This window comes from Pinus tabuliformis, chromosome 6 (assembly GCF_031772625.1).
Source record: "Pinus tabuliformis cultivar Carrire ecotype Pingquan chromosome 6, CPIR1, whole genome shotgun sequence".
NCBI classification, from domain to species: Eukaryota; Viridiplantae; Streptophyta; class Pinopsida; order Pinales; family Pinaceae; genus Pinus; species Pinus tabuliformis.
In genome coordinates, this window is record NC_142292.1 from 406911296 (window position 1) to 406921935 (window position 10640).

Here is a 10640-nt window from a genome sequence, read left to right on the forward strand (position 1 = left end):
ATATATTTCAGTTATACTGTATATACACGTGAATGGTTTGAATCTGTTTATAAATGTGTTCAAATGTTGTAGGTCGATCGACCATCGATCATGAGAAGGATCGATGGCGACTCAAAGATACTTATGGAACTTATGCGTGAATGACATAGACCATGGTAGAACTGTGTTTAACATAGAGATCCATCGACGGCGAGTAGGATTAAGTTAAGGAGGGAAAACTTACCAGAATGCCTGAAACCGTTGGATCGAAAGAGGATCAACGGCGTAGATGCAATCGATGATCGCATATCAGGGAGGTCAAAGGACGATGGGCCGTGGAGCGACGATACCCCGATGAGCAACAATGCGATATCACTGATGAGCGATGGGATGATCGGTGATCGGGTATCGGCCAATCAGATAAGGGGAGGTTTGGCGATCGGAGCTCTGTTGGATCAGAGGAACAACGCAAAGAATAGGCGGACCCGAGGACAAATATGTGTCCGGGTATATAATTTTGAAATCCAATATAAGGTTTCAGGGCGGGGTTTCTTTGTTATCCCATATAGTCCCGATATATGTGCTGGCCGGGGTTTAAGGCTCGAACACCCATGTATAATGCTTTCGATGGAAATAAAAGCTCCGATAAGTTATATGGTGCCGGTCCCATGTAAATCCATGATTTAAAGGCTTAAAGCCTTGCGAACGCTTTTGATAAGGCTTGTGGGCCCATAACCCACAGGCCTCAGGATCAACTTTTTAAGGGAAAGGGATTTTGGTTAAACCTAAAATTCCTCTTTTCATCAAGTGGTATCAGAGCAAACGAAGTTTCTGCATGCAAGGAGAGGTTAAAGGATTCCAGAGAGAAAGAAGAAGGAGCAGGAGGTACAATTATTTAGAGTTGAAGAGTTATGGTTTTACTGTCGCACAAAGAATGACAACAGAAGGTGAGAAGATTGCAGCAAACCTAGAGCATGGAGTGCTCATATGGTTCTAGAGGAGAGAACCTAAAGGATGCCAAAAGATCGAGTGAGGAGGGCTTGTGAGGTATCGTGTGATGGAGGAACACTGTTACTGCAGAGATTTGGTTGCCACTCACAGAAGACCATGAAGGCAGTTCCACTGAAGAAGTGGGTAGAATTGCTAAGGACAAGGAGAAGCATATGGCCAGGAGGTCATAAATTTTTGTGCCTTGGGAGTCTGATGTAGGAGCATCGAGCGCCCTTAGTCAAAGGGAGGAATCCAAAGCAGAGTGAAGAGGAGCACGTGGACCAGGGAGAAAAACAGGGAATTTTCTGTTTTAAAACATATTTAAAGATGGAATGGATAAATTCTCGAGGATACTTATTAATCCAATCTGCCATGTGTTCATATGCATGTATGTGTATGAGAGCTTTAGGGCTTTTGTTGGAGGATTGATCGGATCCTTCCATGATTCGATCCAACAATGTTTCCATATATATATGTGTGTGTGTCATGAACTTGCACGTTCAATAGGAGAGGAGAGTGATATATATACAAATTGTGAATTCAAAGTGTTGCAATGTAGTTGAGAGGAGAGTCTTGCTAAGGCTGAAATGCCTTAGCTTATAACCGTTAATAATATATAAATGTGTTTAAGTGTTGAAACTGTGCGTTTATGTGTTTGTGGGTTTCTGCGTGCATATATATTTCAGTTATGCTGTATGTACCCGTGAATGGTTTGATTTCTTTTATAAATGTGTTCAAATGTTGCAGGTCGTTCGACCATTGATCACGAGAAGGATCGATGGTGACTCAAAGATATTAATGGAACTTATGTGTGAACGTTAGAGACTATGGAAGAACTGTGTTTAACACAGAGATCCATCGACGACGAGTAGGATTAAGTTAAGGAGGGAAAACTTACCAGAATGCCTGGAACCGTTGGATCGAAAGAGGATCAACGGTGGAGATGCGATCGACGATCGCATATCGGGGAGGTCAAAGGACGGTGGTCTGTGGAGCGGCGATATGCCGATGAGCGACAATGTGATATCGCCGATGAGCGATGGGACGATTAGCGATCAGGTATAAATCAATTGGATAAGGGGAGGTTCGGCGATCGGAGCTCGGTCGGATCAGAGGAACAACGCAAAGAATAGGCGGACCCAATGACAAATATGTGTCTAGGTATATAATTTTGAAATCCAAGATAAGGTTTCAGGGCGGGGTTTATTTGTTATCCCATATAGTCCCGATATATGGTTGGTTTAAGGCTCGAACGCCCATGTATAATGCTTCCGATGGAAATAAAAGCCCCGATAAGTTATATGGTGTCGGTCCCATGTAAATCCATGATTTAAAGGCTTAAAGCCTTATGAACGCTTCCGATAAGGCTTGTGGGCCCATAACCCACAGGCCTCAGGATCGACTTTTTAAGGGAAAGGGATTTTGGTTAAACCTAAAATTCCTCTTTTCATCACAATGCCACATGTTAGCGTATCTCCATGCCATGTGTCATCTTGGTATGTGCCATGTGTCAACCTTAGGTGTGTCACATATCAATCTAGCCCATATTTTTCTTTCAACTTTAGAAGGCCATAACCTTTTCATAGGGTGTCCATTTGATCCCAGTCAAATTGTGTTGGAAAGCTCTTTGACATGGAGACTTGTTCATCATCTTTTGAGACGAAAAATTTGGATAGATAATCAGAATCAGTGGATATTGCAAAGACAATGGATATTGCAATGGGTCGTGAAGGCATATATGGACTTTTCTATTTATTATCTTCGCTGCAAGGCAGTGGATATTGCAATAGGTCAAACCCATATTAGTTTGGGTTTGACATAAAAAATTGCAATTTTCTTTTATAGCATATCATTGCATATTGAAATATATAATCTTTTAAAAATAATTTAATTTATTTATATTTAATTTAATTAACTATATCAAATTATGTTATTGTTCAGTGCCTTTATTACTAGCAATTGCCCCAAAAGGTGCAAAGAGAGGCCGATAGAAATGTTAAATTGAAAGAATTGTATTTTGGTTCAAAAAATAAATATTATAATAATCAAATCATTCAAACTAAACTTAGTCAATAAATTGCCCAAAATAAAATAAATCCTCAATCAAAATTATATAAATTATTATTCTTCGTTTCTCTCAATTATTTATATAATAAAATCCAATCAATCATTCAGAATTGAGCACATCAAGGTGGGCCAGTCCACTTTGCCGCTAGAAATAACATCTCAATAAACATAAATACATTTGAGGAATACAAATCAGTTCACATAGGTAAAAGATTACCTCAATCTATTGTGTTCAAGATATTTAACTAATTCAATAACTATAACTATTTCTATAAAGGGGGTTATACTCAACTTACACTTCAATTTTCTTTTTCTCAATAAACATGAGGAATCAAAACTTATCCAGAAATTTACACTTCAATTTTCTCTTTCTCAATAAACATGAGGAATCAGAGCTTATAACAAAACTGAAGAAAGCAATCAACCTTGCTAAATACTTATTATCTGAACAAAGCAATTAACCTTGATAAATGCTTATTGATTGAAAGCTGATATCTTCCCAATTTACTTATAGATGCATTAATCACATCTCATTCCCAGATCATGGATATGAGCGAATTGGAAAATCCAGCATCTCCGAAGCTTAGGCTCTTATGATAATAATTTAATGTCTGAGATGAACCAAGAACTATATATGCCAATCTAAAAAGCCGGCCCTCTGCAACTTCTTGAACTTGAGAGCAACTGAAAGACCAAAGTAATTGCATTGGATAGGTGCGCAGAAACCTCCTCCGCACTCTCTAGCCATCAGGGAAATGGACACATACCCTACAAATATTGAGCCCTTTATCTTCTTGTGGCTCCTCTGGCAGAAATGACAGTAAATGAAGTTTGGCTTCTCTTGAAGATTCAACAGCTGGTACCTCAGAGGCATATCTTTGCCATTTGTAGGAGCGACCCATGGAGCCGTTGTCCATATTAGGTATCAAGGGATCTGCATCACACATGCTGTTCCTCTTCCCAGATAATGGCGGGCGCGCATAGTCACAGGATGTGTCATTTTGAATGTTCTGAGTCGTTGAAGACGAGGGGAGGGATCTTCTATCTAGAGAACAAGCAAACGAAGAAAACATTGTCCCACGAGCTCGGCCCTGACCATGGTTATGGGCATTGAATAACTCGATTGCTTCCTCTAGCTGCCAGTTGCTCGGCTGCAGAAACTATTGTGCCCTGTCTGTGGATTCTCCAACCATTTGAACAAAACAAGTAATCATCTCCCGCTTATCCACTGAGGTCTTCATTGAAAGGAGGCACGAAGGAACAGCCAAACAGAGCCATTGGAAAACATACCTAAAATCTAAAAATGGTGAGACACAGAGGGGCACTATATTAGGGAAGAATGAAGGGTTCCAAGAGGGAGATTACACTAAAACTACCCTGCAATCCCTGGGGTATGACCTAAGATTATATATCTAATTGGTTAAGAGCTCATAGTCATTGGATGTAAAGAAACAATAACAATCAAAGACAAAGATATCAAGAATACATCTCTTCTTCCTTACCAAGCACCAATGAAATATTTCATGTGGTTGGATTTTGTTTACATATGATGTCACTGCATGTAAAAATCTCATTCCAACATCTCATTTCAAGTAGCCTCTTTTCTTTTTTTGTTGAATTCAATTGCATAAAAAATTTATAACAATAAAAACATATAACAAGTCCAAGAAATTGTGGCCAAAAACTGACAATAAAAACATATAACCTTTACCTATACAACGATCAACATTGCTATAACTTCTTTTGCAATTTGTTTGATCATATATAACCCTACATTTCGTACATTCAACTATAGTTTATATATATATATATATGACTTTACTATCAAAGACTCCTCATTCTATTCATTTCAAAGTACATATATGAACACCTCAAGTCACCTGCAACTTGTAGCCTCCCATAATTGGGAATTCACTTTCCTTTTCACGAATGTGAAATTTTATTTGGCAATTCGCTTTCCTTTTCACGAATGTGAAAATTTATTGCAATTATTGGCCATCTATTAAATGAGTTCCAATACAAGGGCAGCATCCAAATGAAACTCACATGTACATAAGAATGACAGAGACTGTTCCGAGACCTATAATTTTTGTAGATCCTCAAATGAAACTCACATGTACATAAGAATGACACAGGCTGTTCTGAGACAGAAGAATAAAAACCTTTTCAAAGTAAAAGAATGAAAGCATATATACAGGGCTCTCAGAAACTCACATGTACATAAGAATGACACAGACTGTTCTGAGACAGAAGAATAAAAACCTTTTCAAAGTACAAGAATGAAAGCATATATACACGGTTCTCAAAGATACATCGAATATGGATGCCAAAGATTGAAAAGACGAAGTACAGAAATTATAGTTCTCTAAAATCTTAACTATTAAATAATTAGGCTTTTAAACTAAGAACCCCACAATGCAAGTCCTTTATCTAATTAAACTGAAAAGTTCCAGTTATTCATCTAACTGAAAAAAAAATAAAAAAAAATAAATAAATAAAATACTTTAGAGTAAAGCTGAATACAATATTAAGCTAAAAAAATTATATCATTAACTAAAAGAACAGCATTCCGCAAGGAGATATGGTTAAACCCATCTCTCCAATATGTAAACTTGATTTTAAAATAGAGTTTATTGATCCGTGAAAACGAAAAATTACACATTTATGGTATATTTAACAAATTCAATTCACTTTTACAGACCTTGTTCTACACTTTTACATCAGAAATGCCAGAGGAAATAAAATACTTTAGAGTAAAGCTGAATACAATATTAAGCTAAAAAAATTATATCATTAACTAAAAGAACAACATTCCGCAAGGAGATATGGTTAAACCCATCTCTCCAATATGTAAACTTGATTTTAAAATAGAGTTTATTGATCTGTGAAAACGAAAAAATTACACATTTATGGTATATTTAACAAATTCAATTCACTTTTACAGACCTTGTTCTACACTTTTACATCAGAAATGCCAGAGGAAATAACCAAACACCACAATTTAATTTTAAATACCAATGAACAGTTCATTGACCATTAGAATGAAATGGGGTAATCCCAATCCGGCGTCAAACTACTCATCCTTACCAACCCTTCACTTTTACAGACTTTGTCCTACACTTTTACATCAGAAATGCCAGAGGAAATAACCAAACACCATTAAATACCAATGAACAGTTCATTGGCCCTTGGAATCCCAATCCAACTTCAAACTACTCGTCCTTACCAACCCCTCCCATATGACCACTAATGGGACAAATATCTAATCCTAACACCAAATTGATTATATCAGAATTGGTTAGCCCAATTGGCCTCACTACCCTGATCATATCAGAATTGGTTAGCCCAATTGGCCTCACTACCCACCCTAGGCATGTTAGTCTGCTTCTTGGAACACACATCTACTTTGAAGTTGGCCCCACACATTTGCCCATCACCATCAACACGAAGCATTGGCATCAGCTTATTCAAAGGATGTTCAAAGCTATGCAATCCACCTGATGTAGAGAAGTAACAACCTGCGAAGGCAAATGCAACAACCGATATTACATTAGAGGCTCTATAGCCAACATTCAACTACACTTTCATGTGCCAGATATAGCTAAAAAACAGATAAGCTCTAATTTAGCAGTCCTATATTACCTCGGGGAAATGGAGAAAAAGATTTTCCACATCCTTCTTTCAAGACGTTTGGCTCATCAGATAGTACAAGGTAATCATCAGCTGCAGTGCCCCAAAAGAAAGGCACTGAACCATCAACATCCTAGCAAAACAAATAGTTATTGGTCAAAAGTCAAGAAACCCACAATTTCAAGGAATGCTTAATATTTTATATGGGAAAAAAATATGTTCAAATAAATACTCAGGGCACCAATCTGTTATTGGGACATTGGAAGTGCAGCCTATGATAGATCATATGAGCAGAATTTTTGGGGTAACAGGTGCCAGTAGCCCATCTGATTATAGATAAATAATCTTCCCCCTTCCCTCTCCCAAAACAAATAATTAGAGCAACGCTATGGGAAAATAACTTAAATTTATTTCAACGAAGTAGGAATGTGAGCAAATCTTGGGAAATTGCTTTAGCACATTTGCAAAGGAATACAAACTATCAGACTGGAACCTTAAAAGTTTTCGGCAAAGAGATATATTTACAAGCCAAACTTCGATATCATGTACCCTATTAGAAAAGCAAGTTGAAAATTATTTCCAAGACTCAAGACCAGATCTCAAGAATTTAGAGCAATCCATTAAAACAGAAAGTCGGGCTGAAAGATTGGGATCCGATTTAAATCACTGTTCTGTTTCAAGTCACTGACAGTCTTATTTTCCTGCATCAAAGTTGTAAAATAAATCGGATAAGCCCAATGTCATTACAGTGATTATTGGTCAACCCAATATTCTAATAATGGCTGTAAGGATAACCACCAAGTAAAAATTTCTTTATATTACAACATTTCTTTAGAAAAGGCCAACTCTGCTACATGAATCAACAATGATCGGTGAGGGGTAGTTTGTTGTAAAATAAATCGGATAAGCCCAATGTCATTACAGTCATTATTGGTCAACCCAATATTCTAATAATGGCTGTAACGATAACCACCAAGTAAATATTTCTTTAGATTACAACATTTCTTTAGAAAAGGCCAACTTTGCTACATGAATCAACAATGATCATTGAGGGATAGTTTTAGTTATGATGACAAATGCAGATGATGTTTTACCATGGATAGAATTTTTCATAGGATCTTACAATGGATAGCTTCTGTCATCTGGACTCTGGAATCAGATAGAAAGTCATGAATTTGGCAATTTGTCCCGTAAATTGTCCACAAGTTACAATATATATATATATATATATATATATATATATATATATATACTTTCTCTAATTAAAAAACAGAGTACATAACTTCAACTGCCACTTCATTTCAGAAATATCCACATTGTGAAAGTCAACGCTTTCAAAGCACTAGATCTAGAATGCAGGTTAATACGCAGGTTAATGGATTGCCACACTGTTTCCAGTGAGGATGGAACCTAAAGACCACGAATTCACTGGAAGCCTGGTAAATTCTCCACCTTACCCTTAGGCCACAAGCTAATTGTAGAGTCATAATACTTTATCTTGGGGTTGGTAATTTGAATTTCTTAAAAGATTCTTATCAAAGGGGGGGTTTCATAAGCTTCCCATGTGCTCTGTGAAATTCATCTCATCACACGCCATGTACTAATGTTAAGGTATTCCAGAAAATAGAGCAGATGGAAGGGAGTCTGCAGTGTGAGCGTGTCCAGGATAGTAAAATGGTAAATCTATGGACTAAATCAAACAAACAAAGTCTTATATTTTTTCAAAACGAGCCTTATCCTCTGTCAACTACAGGATCAAGAAATCATCATATGCCATCTACGAATGTGAAGATACTCCAAAAACACAGACCAGATTGGAAAGAGTCTGCAGTGTGAGCATGCCCAGGCTAGAATATGGTAAATCTATGGACTAAATAAAACAAGCAGGACGGTCTTATAATTTTTCAAAACGCCCCTTATCCCCTCTCAACTGCTGGATCAAGAAAATCGATTCCCTAGAAACGACTACGAAAGGAGAAATATTGGAATCCCTCATTTATTATCTGAGCAAGGTATGTAGCATGAAGGATTGAAGGAAATGTGCGATGAAGCAGGTTTGAGATGGGAACAATAGAAGTGTTTATGTCAAATATTTCAATGGAAAATAGAAAATAAAGCACAGAAAAGGAAAGGATGAGAAAGAAAGCGTACAACTGCTGTAAAGAGAGCCTCGGAAGTGGAGTCATAAAGAACGAAGGAAAACTTCCCCAATAGATCTCTAACGACCTCATCTGCACGATAAGGACCCCTATCTCTGAGAGTCCGATAAGCTTCTATGATAATCGCCACTTCATCTGCAGATTTGTTGAGACCATATCGTTGTCTCAACACCGCTACATTATCCAAGATACCCTCGAATATGCAGAATAAGTCATCTACAACTCGGAAAGATCTGAAAAATTCAAGAACCCCAAACTATAAAAAACAGATCTACAACAAAAGAGAACCAAGAACCACCGACTATAAAAACAAATCTAAACTAAAAATATTCAAGAACAACAAATTGAGAACAGAAAGCATGCCTGGGATAACTGGATTGCTTCCTCTAGCTGCCAGTTGCTCGCCTGCAGAAACTGCTGTGCCCTGTCTGTGGATTCTCCAACCATTTGAACAAAACAAGTAATCATCTCCTGCTTATCTGCTAAGGTCTTCATTGATTCGCTAGAAATTCCCATTCTTAACCAACTCTGAAGTAGGAAACAAAGTATCAAGGATCCGTCTGAACACAATAAAACAAAATAGTTAGACAAGTACCACCGCCAGAACAGAGTACCAAGCAATTCATTTAAATGGGTTGCCAATTAATCTAACATTTTAACGAGAAAGGTGACACGTTACCTTGAAGTCCTGGGCAATTTCCCTCACAAGCCTTTGAAATGGCAGCTTTCGAATTATCAATTACGTGTTCTTCTGATACTTTCGAATTTCTCTATTCAGTGTATTAAACAATTTGCAATAAGATACATATACTATAAAGAAAACATTGTAAACATATCGATAGAATCCGAAGCAAATTTAAACTGCGTGTACATACCGAAGAGCAACTGTTCTGGGACGACATCTATGAGGCTTCTTCACACCTCTGGTCGTGGGAGCAGATTTACGAGTAGCCTAATTTAAAAAAGGAGCTTCAGAATAAAATGCCACAATAAAAACAACACACCTCAATTAACTCCACCAAAGATGCAACGGAAGAAATATGGGAAAGTCGTTACCTTTGTTGCGAGCTGCTTCCTCGGAGCCTTTCCTCCAGTAGATTTTCGTGTTTTCTACTTCGTACGAGCCATGATTCATGGAAAAGAGCGATCTACAACACAGAGAGCAAGAACAACAGCATAAGACCAAAGCCCAAACATCAAAACAAAAAATCCAAAACCACAACAAAAAATTACTATCCATCTCTTTCAAAAAAACCACTTTTAGGCAATGCAATCGCGATCACACCGCCTTAAATAAAATGGAGATTTTCACTGGAGTTTCCGCAGAGGCTTTGACTGGGGAAAAAATGAACATACATATATGCGATTTACATAGCCTTGCTTGCTATGAATTTTATGCAGTCGAATGTGGAAAAATGTCCACTACCTGGAGTTTCTGCAGGGGATTTCACTGGGGGAAAAAGTAAACATGCATATATGGGATTTACAAAGCCTTGCTTGTTATGAATTTTATGGTCAGTAGACATATCGACTGCCTCATAGCAAAAACAGGATAAGCAGAAGAGATCTGGAAAGAGCCATTCAGGTTCTGTAGGGCTTTGATGATCATATGTAAATTAATGTTACTATCTCTTGTGTATTAATAAAAACAGACATGATATCTAATAAATCCAGGGGATGTTAGTGGGTCCATTGGGTCATGGTGCAGCAGCGAGTTGCAAAAGGATGACCCAGATTCAAAACCATTCTATCCTAACACAATTTTGACATGAATTGTCCATAGAAAACTCTGACGGAATAATCATCCTTTCATGC